The following is a 17,163-nucleotide window of genomic DNA, read 5'->3' as shown; positions in this document are numbered from 1 at the left end:
GTAGCATTACATTAAAGGAGGCTGATCAGAAGATGTCTCCCTTCATTAAACTGATAAGATGTAGTTGAAGCTACCACCATAGTCACTATAGTTCCAAGGAACTATTGTTTTGGAAGTAACTATTGAAATGAAGTCAAAGTTTTAAATGACATGACAGTAAGGGAATCTTCTATACATGAAGAATGAGAGAAAGAAGGACAAAGGAAGGAAGGAAGGAAGGAAGGAAGGAAGGAAGGAAGGAAGGAAGGAAGGAAGGAAGGAAGGAAGGAAGGAAGGAAGGAAGGAAGGAAGGAAGGAAGGAAGGAAGGAAGGAAGGAAGGGAGGGAGGGAGGGAGAGAGGGAGGGAGGGAGGGAAGGAGTGAAGGAGGGAAGGAGGGAGGAAGGAAGGGAGGGAGGAAGGGAAAAAAGAAAATAAATCTCTCTTAAGTAATAGCAAAAACAGTGGAGGAAACAGCAGATATTGTTGGATGGCAGTGGTGATAATGTCAACTTTGCGAAGTTGATACCTATGAATTACTGTCAATATTGCTTTATGATGCCAGGAGGAAAAGAGACTAAGAAATGAGATCCAGTCTTTACATTCTAGGCTCTTGAAAATGCAACTTTAAAAAGAAAGATGATTTATTCTAGTCCTAAAGATGCCATTGAAAAAATTTTTTTACTACTGTCAATACGTGCCAAGTAAAGATCTTGATATTAAGTGCTATTCAGGAGTTGAAAGAAATTTGGTGGATAATGTTGTTTTATTTGAAGGAAGACCCTTATAAAATGAAAGTGAAGTGTCATACAGATATAAGTAGCTTCCCTTTCTGAAGCTCTATCAGCTGAAAGAGATTTTGACCCCTCCTACTATACCCTCTCAGAAAACATTAAGATATCACTACTTCAAACATGCCTATCTATAATTTTATTTTACTCATTGAAGAATGCACCGGAAAGGGATTTCTTGATTCTTCTCTCTCACCATGTGCAATGGTATCTTAAAGCAGAAATCACATGTCCGAAGTACATATATGAGTTTTTATACACAGACTGAGTCAAGACTACAACTTCCTGAACCCCAAGCTTTTGTGTGGATGATCCCTAGATATAACATAACCTACTAGCACAGAAGAGTCAGCACCTACTTTCCAAGTTTAAGAGTTCCTAATTTTGAGAATTCCAAGAGCTGTATCTTCTAGAGAGAAGATTCTCTGATACGTTCAGATTCTTGGAAATAGAAAAAGTCAGTCCATATGGCAGCTTCATACTTGGTCCGTAGAACCACTGAAAATTTCATTTGTCAGAAGCTTGGGCTAGTAGAAACCATGACCAACAAGTATGCAGCAGCAGCTAGTGGAGTATAATCTAGCAGAGACTGTGAGATTAATACAATGACCCTAAATATTAGTGATATGAACTGTCCCCTCCAACCTGCCATGACCATACACGACCCCAATGTGTCAATCTTACTACTTATGACTTGTATGTATAGATACATATCCTTTCTTTTTTTAAAAAAGGTATTTTTTTAAAAGGAAAATGTATTTTTTTATTTTTTAGTTTTCAATATTCATTTCCACAAGATTTTGAGTTGCAAATTTTCCCCCCGTCTTTCCCCTACCCCCCCACCCTAAAATAGCGAACCTACTGAATACCCCTTCCCCCAATCTGCTCTCTCTTATAGCCTCCCCCATCACTCCCCTAATTTTCTGGTAGGACAAGATGAATTTCTATACCTCAGTGCCTGTATATCTTATTTCCCAGTTGCAGGTAAAAAACAATTTTTTTAAACGTTTGTTTTTAAAACTATGATTTCCAGGTTCTTTCCCTTCTTCCCTCCTCATCCACCCCCACTGGGAAGACAAGCTATTCAATATAGGTTGTATATGTGTAATTATACAAAACGTTTCGATAGTAATTATATTGTGAAAGACTAACTATATTTCCTTCCATCCTATTCCACCCCCCACTTATTCTATTTTCTCCTTTGACCCTGCCCTGTTTCAAAAGTGTTTCCTTCTCACTATGCTCGCCCCCAATTTGCCCTCCCTTCCACCATCCTCCCTCTTATCGCCTTCCCCCCTACTTTCCTGTAGGGTAAGATACCCAAATGAGTGTGATACATATCCTTTCTAATGTTAGGAGTATTTGTGGGAAAGGTTTATGGGATATATTTTGTTTCTATTCTCCATACAACCCATTTCAGTAAATGCCTTACTTAAAGCTAATGTTTCTTCTGGCTGACTATTGAAAGGTAAATATATTAATTGGAGTTTATGTGCTATAGCTTGAGAAGTTGAGGGTTCACAGATTACTTTGAATTTGGAATAGCCATCAAATCCAACCTTTGAGTTGGCACTATGTACAAAAGTCTAAGCACTCCACAAAATTTGAAAAGTTTTAGGAATAAAATCAATTTTAAATGATGAAGACAACCTTGGACCATGGCTGGCCTTTGGCAAAACTGTGAAGCAAGCAAAATCTTCCCTGTTCCGGTTTCTCCTTTCTCTACTCTTTACACCCTTCTATGTATTCATCTTAAGAAGAATGTAGGCTCCTTAGGGATAGGACTTATTTGGAGAGTTTCTGGTTATTGTATCCCCTGTGCCTGGACACAGTAAGCATTTAATACTCACTAAATTATGTCTTTATGCTCTCCTTAGCTTCAACTAAAACCAATGGAGAAAGAATCTTAGAATTCCATTTATTCTTAGTAAGGCTTGATAAATTACCTCTGCAAAGTCCATTTGTACTTAGGCAAAGGAACAAATTTCTAATTATGGAATCCTAAGAAACTAGGGGGTAGAGAATAAAGCATTTTCAGGGAGAATAAGGTCTTACAATGCCCTTGAAATTACATTCCTTTGTCCATCCAGTACTTACTGTTCCTAATCAAAGCTTGGCCCAGTTCTTCACATCATGTTCAGTTTCTAGCCAGACATAATAAAGCAGATACTTTGAATGTATACGTGATAAGAGAAGGGAAGAAAACAAGCATTTATTAAGTAACCACTTCATGCTAAGGCATTGTGCTAAGCTATTTACAAATGTTATCTGATTTGATCCTCTCAATAGCTCTGGGAAATGGGTGCTATTATTACCCTCATTTTGAAGTTGAGGAAACTGAGGCAAGAGGTTAAGTGACTAGCCCTGGGTTCCAAAGCTAGGAAGTGTGTGAGTCCACATTTGAACTCAGGGCTTCCTGACTCCAGACCCATTATGCTCTAGCCATTGAGACCCCCAAAAAACAAAACTAAACAAATCTTCTGAGCTGTTCCCTCTTTTCCCCCAAAAGCAGATAACAACTAGCCTGCAAACCTGGGAAATGTCCCACTGTATTCTGTGATACTGCTACTTGTCCTTATTTCTAAAGGAAAATTGATGAGAGAAATGTCCTAATGAGAATGAAACTTCCCTTTAGTATCCTCTTGTGTACTGTTGCTTCCTATCTTTTGAAGGGTGGTTGTTAAAAAGAATACAACAAAATTCTGAGCCTCCTCCCTCTTGTGCAGAATGGGAAGACAGTAGCTGTGATTCCAAACCAGCTGCTTCACTGCAGTCATTTAAATATTCCATGGTTTTCCTCATACCTCATATCTCTATAGGTCTTAAAGTTTATATAGTATCTTTCTCACAACCACACTATGTAAGACATGTAGCACAAGTATTATTATTGTTATTATCTGTATTTTATTGAGGAGAAGACTGAGGCCCAAAAAACAGAAGCGTTTTGCCCCAAAGACATACTCACAGAACGTGACAGTCTGAATTTGAACCCACACCTCAATTCCAAATCTACTCTAATCCCATTGTTCCATACTGCTTCCAAATATACAACCTGAGTACAAACTGGCATTTTTAAAAATTATCACTTTTGCATACACTTAAAAAGATAAGTCACAAGAGTATTACATATAATGACTATAACAATGTAAATGAAAAGATCCCTAAAAGGAAGTTGAACTTGGAGTAACTGAAAAACCCAAGGAAGGAAGGACCTGGAGAAGAGATAATAAAACATACCTCCTCCCTCACTGCAGAGAGGTGGGAGACTACTAGGGGGCCTAAGAGGGCTTTTAAATATGCACTGTCAGAAAAGGTTTCTGTGTCAGATGTTTTGGCTTAATTGTTTTTCTTTGTCACAAGGGAGGGTGGGAAACCACTATGATGTAAAGCAAAAGGCACCAAAATAAAATGTCTTTTTTTCAAAGATGAGTATTTTGTGGGATGTTAACAAAATTCAATTTAGGTGATTCACCTCAAGATACACAACAAAAGGGGGCAGAGTCAATATGGCAGAGTAGAAACAGGACTTCCTTGGGGCTTCCACCTCCTCCAATTCATGTAAAAGGTGACTCTGAAGAAACTTTGCAGCTACAGAACCCACAAAATGACAAAGAGAAGCTAACCTCCCACTGAGGACAGCTCTGCAGGCTGGCAGGAAGGGGCCAGGGCAGCATGCTGGGAGCTGAGCCTGGCCCTGCCCGAGCCCAAGGTTTTAGCCTCAGGGCAGACTGACCAGCCACAGACTTCAGATCACCAGAAGTTATGGCAGTTTCCAGAACTGTCAACACATAGATGCTAAGGACAAAGTGAGAGGTCAGTGCAATGTGGATGTTGGGATCCTGTAGTTTGGGAGTGTGGTCAGACCTTTAATCCCTGGAGGGAGAAGCTGCTGAGGCGCCATGGCTGTGCAGGCACTGCCATGTGGCACCTTCAGCTCCTGGCCTGCAGATTATAGGGGGACCAAGCAACCAGTCTGGGGGGTAATTGCTCTTGCTTTAACCTGCTTGAATCTGGATTGCTGTCTAGGGTGGAGGTCCTGGGGCATGTAATCAGTTTCCCAGAGCTTGTAGAGGCTTCAGAGAGGGCACCCAACTAATATCTCTGGCAGCTGAGAAAACCCCAGCAACTGGGACAAAGCTCCCCTTTCTAGTAGCAGAGTTCTACTGTGGCAAAAAGCTCAAAAGTCAAGTAATTGAGTGGCAACATGAGTAAGCAAAGGAAGCAGAGCAATCCAACTTTAGATTCCTATTTTGGGGACAAAAAGGATCAAAGCATGAAACAGGAAAAAGACAGTGAAGTCAGAACTCCTGCCCCAAAAGCTTCTAAGAAAAATATTAGCTGGTTACAGGCCATAGAGGAGTTTAAGAAGGATTCTGAAAACCAAATAAGAGAAGTGGAGGAAAAATTGGGAAGAGAAATGAGAATGATGCAAGAAAATTATGAAATAAGAGTCAACAACCTGACTGAAGAAAATAGTACCTTAAAAAATAGACTAACTCAAATGGCAAAAGAGGCTCAAAAAGGCAATGAGGAGAAGAATGCCTTAAAAAGCCAAATTTGCCAGATGGAAAAAGAATATCAAAAGCTCACTGAAGAGAATCATTCCTTCAGAATTAGATGGGAACAAATGGAAGCTAGTAACTTTAGGAGAAATCAAGATACTATTAAACAGATCCAAACAAATGAAAAAATAGAAGGCAATGTGAAATATCTCATGGAAAAAACCACTGACCTGGAAAATAGATCCAGGAAAAATAATTTTAAAATTATTGGACTACATGAAAGCCATGATCAAAAAAAGAACTTAGAAATCATCCTTCAAGAAATTCTCAAGGAAAATTGCCTTGATGTTTTAGAACCAGAGGGCAAAATAGAGATTGAAAGAATCCACTGATCACCTCCTGAAAAAGATCCCAAAAAGAAAATTCCTAGGAATATTATAGCCAGGTTCTAGAGTTCCCAGATCAAGGAGAAATATTACAAGCATCCAGGAAGAAACAGGATAACACAGAATCTGGCAGCTTATGCACTAAGGGATCAAAGGGCTTGGAATATGATATTCTGGAGGGCAAAGGAGCTGGGATTACTTATCCAGTAAAACTGAGTATCGTGTTTCAGGGGAAAATATGGTCATTAAGTGGAATAGAGGACTTTCAAGCATTCTTGATGAAAAAACCAGAATTGAATAGAAAATATGACATTCAGATACAAGAAGCAAGAGAAGCATGAGAAGGTAAACAGGGAAAAGAAATCATAAGGAACTTATCAAAGTTGAACTATTAACATTCCTACATGGAAAAACAATAATTGTGAGTGATAAAACTTTTCTCAGTATGAGAATAGTTGAAGGGAATAGAAATGTATGTGTATATATATATATATATATATATATATATATATGTATACACACACATATATATGTCTATATAGGAGGGTTATATGGGCGTATGAATACATATGTGAGTGTGTGTATATATGTTTACAGGTATACATAGACAGAGGGCACAGGACCAATTTAATAGGAAAGGATGATACTTAAAAGGTTAAATTAAGAGGTGAGAGAAGAATATAATGAGAGGAGATGAGGAGAGACAGAATGGGGTAAACTATCATATAGAAGAGGCAAGGGAAAATAGTTACAATGGAAGGGAAGAACAGGAAGGCAAAGGGAATGGGTCAATCTTATTCTCATTGAATTTGGCTTAGGGAGGGAATGATATACACACTAAATAGGGTATCTCACCCTACAGGAGAGTAGGGGGGAAGGGGATGAGAGAGGAGATGATGGAAGGGAGGGCAGGTTTGTGGGGAGGGAAGTTGAAAGCACACACTTTTGAAAAGGGACATGATCAAAGTAGAGAATAGAACAAGTGGGAGGTGGGATAGGAGGGAGGAAAATATAGTCAGTCTTTTATAATATATCCACTATGGAAATGTTTTGCATAGTACAATCTACAGTACACACATACAACCTATACTGAATTGCTTATCTTCCCAGTAAGGGTAGGTGACAAGGAAGGAAGGGAATGAATCTGGAATTAAAAGCTCTAAAATCAGGGTGGCTAGGTGGCGCAGTAAGTAAAGTGCTGGCCTCAGAGTCAGGAGGACTGGAGTTTGGTTCCGGCCTTAGACACTTAACACCCATACACACACACACACACAAACTAGCCATGTAACCTTGGGCAAGTTACTTAACCCCAACTGCCCTCCAAAAGGGAAAAAAAAGTTTTAAAATCAAACACTTAAATATATACTATTTTTAATATTATTTTACATGTAACTGGTAAATAAGGCATACAGGCACTGGGGCATAGAGATCCACCGTGCCCTACTGGAAAAGTCGAAGGGGTATGGGAGAAGATATGGGAGAGAGCAGATTGGAGGAAGGGATATCCAGTGGAATCGCTATTTTGGGGTGGTGGGTAGGGGAAAAAAGGGGAGAAAATTTGTAACTCAAAATCTTGTGGAAATAAATTATGTAAACTAGATGTTAATAAAGCATCTTATTAAAATAAATAAATAAAGATCCCTAAAAAAAAAAAAAAAAGATACACAACAAAATCTGAGAAAACAAAATGCACCTTGTGCCTTCTCTCAAATATTCTGGTCTCTCAACAACTTGTTGGCCAGAGCACTAACTTCTGATTAATGTACTTTAAACATTGACTATTGACCCTGTTAAAGGAAAGTCCTTTCTTACATAAAGCACTTTGGGGATGGGGTACATACCCTTTATTATTAAAAAAAAATGCTACTAATAATAACTAGAATCTATATAAGTATGAAATTTATATAAAACTTTAAAGTTTTACAAACTATATGCATATTATCTCATTTAATACTCACAACAAGTATGTGGATTATTATGTCTTCCTTTTACAGATGAGGAAACTGATGAATAGCGAAGGAGTATGTATGGAATCTCTGGGAGAAGGCAATAGACTTAGGGTCAAAAGTAGGACAGGGTCCCTGGTCAGGGAATTAAAGTTTAGCCATTGGATCAAATATCTCTTTCCTCACCACAGGCTCCAGGGGGTGAACTGGGAGATAGTTGATGATGATGGAATGATTGCAAAAGTATGCTGGTAAATGTTTAACAATTGGTACTCTGGAAGAAAAAATTTAAGTTGGACGTACTTTTAAATTTAGTCTGGATTATTAACATTTTCTCCACCACTTTCTTAAATTCAGACAATTGACAAAAAAATCTAATCCTGATTTAAGGCTTTTACCAATGAAAATTTATCAGCTTTTGCACCATGAGCTGGCTCCAGCACAGCTACACATGTGTGTCTGTGTTATAGCTGTTGAAGGGGCAAGAGGGAAAAGGTACCAGAAGGCACACCAAGAATGGCAGTGGGAAGAAATAAGGTTCCTGTGGCCATCTGCCATCACCATTATGAAAGGGAAGTTAAATAAATGGGACATATTTGTATAAGGTTAGAACTAACTACATATATACAAATCCATATGCAATGCAGGCCCTACTCAAACGACACTCCTTACTTTCCCCCCGAAAACCTATCATTTCATTGGTATAAGGAACTCTCAGTGAGGAAACTCTCTTGTCCACTATTTTAGGCAGATGCCAGTCATGCTTCCCCTCATCTACTACTCCTCAGTTATCTCCTTGAGAACCTTTTTTGCAGCCTTGATATTTGTAATGGGAATGGGAATTTGAAGATCTTCCCTGGGGAGTTTGAATTTGAAGACCTTCCCTGCTTTGAAAGTAAACTCTGCCCCCAACAGGTTGAGTGTAATCACATGAAGCCTGTGATGGAGGGAATTTGCTAAAGGGTGGAGCAGAGCCCACCGGAAGATTCCCTGCTGTGAAGATAAACTCTGCCCCCTGATAGGCTGAATGTAGCCACATGGAGCCTGTGGTGGGAGGAGTTTGCTGAAGGGAAGCAGAGCCCACTGGAAGCTGGTCAGAGCTAGCCAGACAGTGGGGGACACAGAGGATACTTAGGCAAGGAGATAGAGAGGTTTGAGAGTAGATGTTGATCTTGTATTGGTTTGTGGGAAGGCTGAAGGATGCTGTGACTCTCAGAGTTATTATGGCTTCTGAATATCTTTGGTACTATGATAGAATTGGCTTACTGGTGGGATTGGGTTTTCTGGTGTTTAAATGTTTCAGTTCTGTCCTCTATCTGGAGAGTTTGGTATATTTTGTAATCGACCATCATGAGAGACTTATAGTCACAGTCTTTATTGTGATTGTGGGTACTATAAATATTACATTGGCGCTACAACGTTAGGTCCAGAAACCAACTAACCCAGAGCAAGCATTCCACCTATCTTCATGTTCTGCTCCCTCCCCTTTCTCCTTAACAGTAGTCTCCTTCCCTGATTCCACCTCTAGCGCTAAGAACAGTAATGAAATGCATGCTACCATTCCTGTAATGGACATATCAAAATTTTGACCTATGACCCCACTCCCTATCCCTGTACTTTTCCAGACCAAAGTGCATTGTCTCCTCTATTAAAATGTAAGTTTCTTGAGAATTGAAACTGTCTTCACTTGAATCACCAGTATTTAGGATGCTACCTGGCATAGTTACCTCTTATTAAACGCTTTTTCATTCATTCAACAAATGCAGATCTGCATCTGTTCTACAACTTAACAGTCTTAGAGAGTTGCCCAGGGTAATGAAAAGTTAAGGAACTTGTCCATAGTTCACACAGCCAGACTGAATCAGAGGCAGGACTTGGACCTAGATTTTGCTGACTCCAAGACCTTGATTCATGACAGCATGCTGCAGTTTACTCCCTATTAAGCTGTGTGATTTGAGAGGTACCCCAAAGTAACTCCTACATGTGTGTTATGGTGCTTGAATGACAGAAGATTTAGGGAAGGAATAGTTCAGCTCAAAACAAGGAACTTTCTAAGAGAGCTATTAAAAAATGAAATAAACATACTTATCAGACTGGTAGCATGGCAAAACAGAAAAATGATAAATGTTGGAAAAGATATGGGAATGTTGGAACACTAATTCACCATTGGTGGAGCTGTAAGATTATCCAACCATTCTGGAGAGCAATTTGGAACTATGCCCAAAGAGCTATAAAAATGTGCATACCCTTTGATCCAGCAATACCACTTCTAGGGCTATATCCCAAAAAGATCATAAAAATGGGAAAAGGACTCACACATACAAAAATATTTATAGCAGTACTTTTTGTGGTGGCCAAGAACTGAAAATCAAGGGGGATTCATCATCAACTGGAGAATGGCTAAACAACTTGCGGCATATGAATGGAATGGAATACTCTTGTGCTATAAGAAATGATGACATATGAACTGATGCTGAGTGAGGGAAGCAGAATCAGAAGAACATTGTACACAGTAACAGCCACAGTGTTCAAGGACCGATTTTGATAGACTTAGCCCTTCTCAGCAATGCAAGGACCTAAAACAATTCCAAAGAACACATAATGGAAAATGCCGGTCACATCCAGAGAAAGAAGTACGGGGTCGGAATGCAGAATGAAGCAGACTATTTTCTTCTGTGTTTTGTTTTATTTTTCTTTCTCATGGTTTTTCTCATTCATTATAATTCTCCTATACAACATGACCAATGTGAAAGTGTTTAACAGGAATGTATGTGTAGAGCCCATATCAGATTGCCCCTGGGGGAGGCAGTCTTGGCGAGGGAGGGGGGAAAAATTTAAAACTTATGGAAATGATTGTTGAAAACTAAAAATAAATAATTTAATAAAAAATAACTTAAAATGGAATGAACAATCTTATGAGGCAATAATATGTTTAAGCAGAGTTCTGGATGTCGGGGGGAGGGGTGGGTCGACTAAATGATTTCTGAAGTTCTTCCAATTGTTTGAGTCTCTAATTTACTCCTTTGAAGATATTTTAGGCCCTGGTTAAAATGAACAAAAAATACAATCTAAAAGGGTAACATTTTTATTGATTAGCATGAGTGACAGAAAGCAAAATTTGATGGAACAAAATAGAGGACAAGTAATCCAAATTAAAAGGAACTAGCAAAAGGTCTCAACCAAGGGCTGCTACAGTAGAGAGTTCTAAACAAATCTGGAGCGAAATGAGGAAGGACACTGATACATGGAGGTTGGGGCTGAGGGTATCAAAGAGAAAGAGAGAGGCATGCTGAAAGACAGAAATACACCCAAACAATTTTGCTTAGAACTATTTCTTTGAAATACTATGTAACAATTGCCTGCTGCAACATGGTTGACTGTACTGATTTCTTTTTAAGAAGGTAGTCCTCTAATATCAAAATGTAAACTTCACTAGACTACTTCTTAACTAAAATTTGCATCTCCCTCAGAGCCTAGGCATACAACAGGCACTTAATATTTGACAAAAGCAACTATAATTCAAGGCACAAGCTGCTCTGGGCCCACAAGATTGTAGTAGAACTCAGGTCATTTTTCATCTTTTTATGGATCTTACAAAACAAGGAAACACTAACCTGTTAGACCAGACCTGAACAACATACAACCCCACAGGCCATTTGGGGTCTGCCAAAGGATTTTGGGTGGCCTGTGAAAAATTTTGGGTTGCCGCTACACTCTCTTCTGCTTGTCATGTGGCCAATTGGCAACCAACCATCGTCAGTCTGTCTCTAGTATAACCTATCTATCTGCTGCTGGAAGAAGTTTAGCCTATTTAATTTTGGCCCCTATCTACTGCCAAGTTGTGCAGTTCTGTTTTAGACCATAGCGATTCTGACACATTTACGGCATCAGGATATGTCCGGCCAAATGATTAAACTAGTTACATGTACATACATGTTTCCATAGTTAACACCAACATTTCATATCTGTAACTGTGACACTTATGTTGCACTGTATCAACCTTAGCAAAATTCTTCAGGAATTTGGGGGATAGAATGAAGGGGATTTCACCTGCATACTTTGAAAACTATTTAAAAATACTTCTACATGAAGTAAAAAATACCAGTTCAACAAATATAGTGTCTACTATACACAAGGTAATGCGGATATAAATACACATGATGCTGTCCCTCACTCAAAGTAACCTTCTTCTAGGGGAAGATACCATAAGTAAACAACTTTTAAGTATATGTGAAGCACATAAGAGGCTGAGTGTGATAGGGGAGAGAGATCAAAACGACTCTAAAAAAAATCTGGGAAAAACATTCTGTGCTGCAAGGATAAGTGAAGGCTCCGTGGAGGAAATGGTGCTTTGAAGAAGTTTTCCTGGAAAGAAAAGGATTCTGAAAAGCTGAGAAGGGGGAGCACTTTCCTGGAACAGAGGACAGACAACATGCACTAGGAGGCTGGAGATGACACGATGAGTCAGGGAAACAAGGAGCAGCCCTTTTTTGATTGTACCGGTACCCTGGGGAAGGGGCAATAAAGCTGTCAAGGATTGGAATCAAATTGGGAAGGGTCTTAAATGCCAGTCAGGCAACAAGTATTTATTAAGCTCCTACTATGTGCCCGACTTGGTGCTAAGTGCTGAGGATTCAAAGTTCTTGCTCTCAGAGCTCACAGTGTAATGCGGGAAACGTAAACAACAAACTTCTATTTGATTTTATGGGCAATTGGGAGCCGATATGATTGCATTCTTGAGGGTGATATCCATCCTATGATCATGTTGTAAATAGAAAGGAAAGAAAATTCCTGTTCCCTGGCCACTTCTAGGGGAGAAGGAAGCAGCTAATAGCTCAATTCTGGCATTAGCAAAACAGCCTCCCAGGGGCTCTCTGGGGCCTTCAGAAGCAGTGCTACCTATTCGTCGGAACCACCTCGTTTCCTAAGTTTGAAAAGTTTAAAAGAGCGGGTTTCTGCTGCACGTTCTCACTGAGTACTAGACCACAGGAGTCTTTAACTTGGGAAACTGGTGTGGGGGAGGCGGCCGCGCCTTCAGGTCTTTCCAGTCCAACAGCCCGGTTTCCTGGGATCCCTTCTCCCTCTCCTCTCGGTCTCACTTCCCTAGGGGCACCCACCTGTCCTCGGCCGGGCGCTGGCTGATCTCCACTCCCCCACCACCAACAGCCCGCGGGGAGGAGACGGAGAAGGGTAGCAGAGGAGGTGCGGTAGCTGAGTCCCCCAAATGCCTTCCCCTGCTTGGCTGCCCCCCTCCTCCCCCGCCACACCTGCACTCACCTGGGCACGCCCGAATCGGCCCCCGCCCCGCGGGTCCTGGGGGAAGGCAGTGCCGCCCGGATGCCCGGCTTGACTGCGGCTGTTCCGGCGCTGCTCGGAGGCTGCCCACCCAGGGCCAGGGCCACGTTTGCTCCGAGCCCCCCCAAAAGTGCCCTGACGAGTAGGCTGGGGAACACCGGGACGTTGGGCAAGGCCAGGCAAGGTGAGGTGGCAGGAAGATAAACTGGTGCAGCCCGAGAGGGTGCGCACACAGCTTCCTCTCGCGTTTCCCTGCCCGCCCTCGCACCCTGGCTTCCTTCCTTTAGGGGCACCTCGGGCTCCGGGGATGTGAGGGGGCGGGGGGAGTGGAGCCAGGAGGGCGAGCTCGGTGCAAAGGGATGCGGCCGGGACAGAAGGGTTTCTGAGTAGGAAGAAAAAAAAAACACACCGTAGGACACTATACAAGGTGACTCATGGTTTCAATGCTAAATGCTGGCTAATAAGGCTCGCCTTCGTTTCTTGTAAGTTCGGCAGTGGCTATCTCTGAGGCGCTAGGGCTCGTCTGCCAGTCTTGCTCCAACTGTGATTCTTGGTCGATAATGGAGTTCGATCCAATTTAACCAGAACTGTGTCCTATTTGGCACTGTGCTGCGAAGTACAATAAAAGCTGGGGTGCCCATTCCCTCTTGGGGTAGGGGATAGGACGGGGTCAAGATACACATACATGAAACCTCTGCACGATGGAATATGAAGTACTAAAATAGCGCGTACAAAAGTGTCACAGCAGCTGAGATATGGGTGAGTGCCATGGGAGTTGGGATACAACGGGGAACGATGTGGACTCCAATCCCATGAAGCTTTTACATGTGGGTCTTGAGGAGAGGTAGAATTTGGATGAGGGCATGAAAGCAGGCATGTGCAAGGCATGCAATATGAAGTACAATGCATTGGGATCCAAGGAACTGGTTTCCAATCTCAGCTGGTTACTTAGTATTTGTGTGATCCTGGAAAACTAAGGGCTCAGAGCCTTAAAGTCTGCATCTGTAAAACAAAGGAGTTGGGTCAGCTGAACACTAAGATCCCTTCCGGCTTTCAATCCTATATCTGGGTGATAGCAAGACCAGTTTAATTTTAATGGAGAGTTACTGTGGGAGAAGAAAACCCCAAATGGGGTCATGCTGAGTGGGACACACTATTCAAAAACAACTGAATAACCCTGGGAGAAGGGGGCAGAAAACTATCACGGTTTAATTTCCTGAACCTGGCCCCATCAGCACCTTCCCACCCCCCAAGAACTGAATGACATTTATGACGTTCAACAGCTGTTCAGTATTTACTATGTACCTACCATATGCAGAGCACTATGCTAGGACTGCGGAAGATACAGATTTGAGCGAGACATGGTCTTTACCATCACAGAGCTCATGTTCCAGAATCGGGACAAGACACAAGTGATCCAACAGATAACAGTATTACACAATAAATGCATTAGCGACTGTCAGGTGAGGTCACTGTCAGTCTTCAAAGGATAGATCACAACTTGTTAGGTTCGTGATTGAGGTTGAGGATATCTTTGTGCATGTATTGGTTCAACTAGACGCTGATGAGGACCCAACCCACTCTGAGACTGATCCTGTGCTTGTTTTCAGGGTGAAGGTGGAAGAGAGATTAGTTATCAGAGGTGATAGTTGTGCTTTTAGGGATCGGTAGAAATTCATAGGAGGAGGGAGAGGACTATTTACAGCACAGCAAACAGCACAAGACAGAAAAATTTGGAAGTTACAGGCTGTTTGCAGGGCAGTATAGTAGTTTAGTTTATGGAGAATAATATAAAGCTAGAAAAGTAGTGATAATGAAGGGCCTCAATGCTGTACAAGAGACTTGTAACATCTAGTAGAATGTGAGCTTTAATTGGTGTAAGGGATTACTGATATGGGAACTTCCCTCACATAACAACTATAATTTAGGAGCTTCCGAGCTGCTCAGGGAACTGAGCAGTTAAATGACTGAACCACAGTTACTAAGTGCCAGAAACAATTTAAACACAGGTCCTCCATGAGGCCAGCCTTTTGTCCATGGCACCACACTACCTTCTTCCCTAAAATGTAATTAATGAAAAAGCATTTATTAATCACTTCTGCTCTATGCCAGGGATCATGCTAAGTGGTGGGGATACATTTACTTAAAAAACAAGACAGTCCTTGCCTACATTCTCTTAAGGGAAGGTAACACTTTTAAGAGTGGTGGCCAGAGAACAATTTTTTGGCTTGGGAGCCAAAGGGATGGTGAGTAAAGTCTCAGGGCAATTGGCTAACATGTCCTTTCTAGGAATGGTGGAATGTTTTGATTAGTTTCCAGAACTAGAGGCAAAGTAGCTGGGGAGTAGTAGGGGCTTAAGAAATGTTCATATTTGCTAGGAGGCAATAGAGTGCCATTTATTTTGTGATACAACTAGATTTGTGTGAGAGAAGAGATCACTCCGGCAGCAGCATAAAAATGGATCGGAGAAAGCAAACTACTGCAATAGTCAAGAGTCCAGTAATAATGAGAGCTTCAGTGATAATGAGAGCTTGTACTACTAATTTAGTGACCATGGGTAAAAAGAGGGAAGGAATGGATGTAGAAGGTAGTATGAATGTACCAGTCTGGGTAATCGTCTGGATGTGAAAGGTAACAGAGAGGAATAAGACAAGATCTGGCCAATACACTACCTTCCACATCCATTACTTCCCTCTTTGTTCCCATAGCTGGATAAAAGGGTCAAATGAAGGCATATTCTGTGAGAACTGGGGAGACCTGAGCATGTGTGGTGTAGTGAGTACTGGTGACTTTGAGGGCCTATACAGAGGGGGTTGGAAGCAAAAGGGAAACTGGGACAAATTTAAGAAACATGAAGGTAGAATTGACTGACAAGATGCAATGTGAGGGAGAGAGAAGAGTTGAATACCAAGGTTTTGAAACACTTATTAAGAATTTATTAAGTACTACTATATGCCAGGCACTTGTGCTAGGTGTTAAAGATATAAAGACAAAAATGAGAGTCCCTACCCTCAAGGAGCTTATATTCTCTTGATGGAAAGACACATGCGCACACACACACACATATGTAAAAGTATATAAAAATAAACAGGTTATTTGAAGGGTGGGGAGGGGAAGGCAATAGTATCTTGGTGGCAATAACAGTATATTTGAAAGAAAGGCTTCAGGTAGAATATGACACCTGAGTTGAGCTTTGAAGGAAACTAGGGATTGAGTCAGGGTTGAATACATTCAAGGTATGAGGACAGTGGATGGAAATGGCACATTCTGTGGGTCAGTAAGGGGACTGCAGAATGTATGAAGGGACATAATGTATAATAAGGCCAGAAAGTTGGAGTCAGGTTTTGAGAGGTTTTAAGTGTCAAAAAAAAAAACAACTGATATTGATATAAAACTGATATATTATGATATAAAAAGCAGCAGCAAGCTTTCTGGTGTTTTATGAGCAGAGGTACAATATAATGAGACCTGTGCTTTAGAATAATGTCATTGGTAGATGTGGAGAAAGATAATGACCTGAGGAGAGAGAAGGAGGAGGCTTTTTGCAGTGGCTTATACTTACCTAAGATGGTAATCAATTAAGTGTAGAAGAGGGCTCCAAGAGATCTATCTCAAAGAGGTAGAACTGATGAAACTTTGCAGTGAACACAGAAATGAGGGTGAATTGTGACACCACAGACAAAAATAGTAAAGTCAGAAACAGGAGCAAGTTTGGGGAATATAACTGACCACAATTCTGTCACTGTTAAGTTTATAAATCACTTTTCTCATTTTCTCATGACAGTAAACCATTTTTTATAAGAGGATACTGAATCTCAGAGTTTCTAACTTCCCCAGGGTTACACAGCTGGTAGATTATCAGACAAGATCTGAACTCAGGTTTCTCCTAACTATAAATCTAGTGTTCTCTGGGCTGGGTGAATTTATGAAGCTAACAGTATGTCCAAGTGGAGATGTCCTGAAGGCAAGCTGGACATTCAGGTCCTTACCAACAATAAATCTGACTTCCTTTCACAAAAACACTGACTTTGATCACTGTCTAGTTGAAGTTGTAGGCAGCAAGATTTACAACTGGTGACCTTTGAAAGGACTGCTCCTCAGCATGGCAAAGGAAGGAGTGCAGAGTAGCACAGGTAAAGGAACAAGGCTAAGGCCTGCTTCACGATTCAAGAATACGTTAGTAAGGCACAGAAATATACTTCTAAAAGGGGAAGTAAAAGTGCTAGTTATCAATGTTAAACACATCTTCACGATATACACAATCAC

At 41.0% G+C, this 17,163-nt stretch overlaps 1 protein-coding gene across 3 annotated transcripts in view; it reads right to left on the bottom strand.

Annotated features, from left to right (window-relative positions):
- The window catches only part of CCDC125 (coiled-coil domain containing 125), a 53,665-nt gene extending 40,375 nt beyond the window's left edge, over positions 1-13,290 (bottom strand). Inside the window, exon 1 of one of the 3 annotated variants that reach the window (XM_069085014.1) lies at positions 12,880-13,290. The gene's annotated coding sequence lies outside the window, so the exon portion shown is untranslated. The other 2 variants (XM_069085016.1, XM_069085015.1) reach the window with 2 other exon arrangements.
- Positions 13,291-17,163: the final 3,873 nt, after the last annotated feature.

Source organism: Petaurus breviceps, unplaced genomic scaffold, assembly GCF_028583685.1.
Source record: "Petaurus breviceps papuanus isolate PSGF00001 unplaced genomic scaffold, PetGlider_PUasm1.0 175, whole genome shotgun sequence".
NCBI classification, from domain to species: domain Eukaryota; kingdom Metazoa; phylum Chordata; class Mammalia; order Diprotodontia; family Petauridae; genus Petaurus; species Petaurus breviceps.
This window is presented reverse-complemented; position numbering and strand designations above follow the sequence as displayed.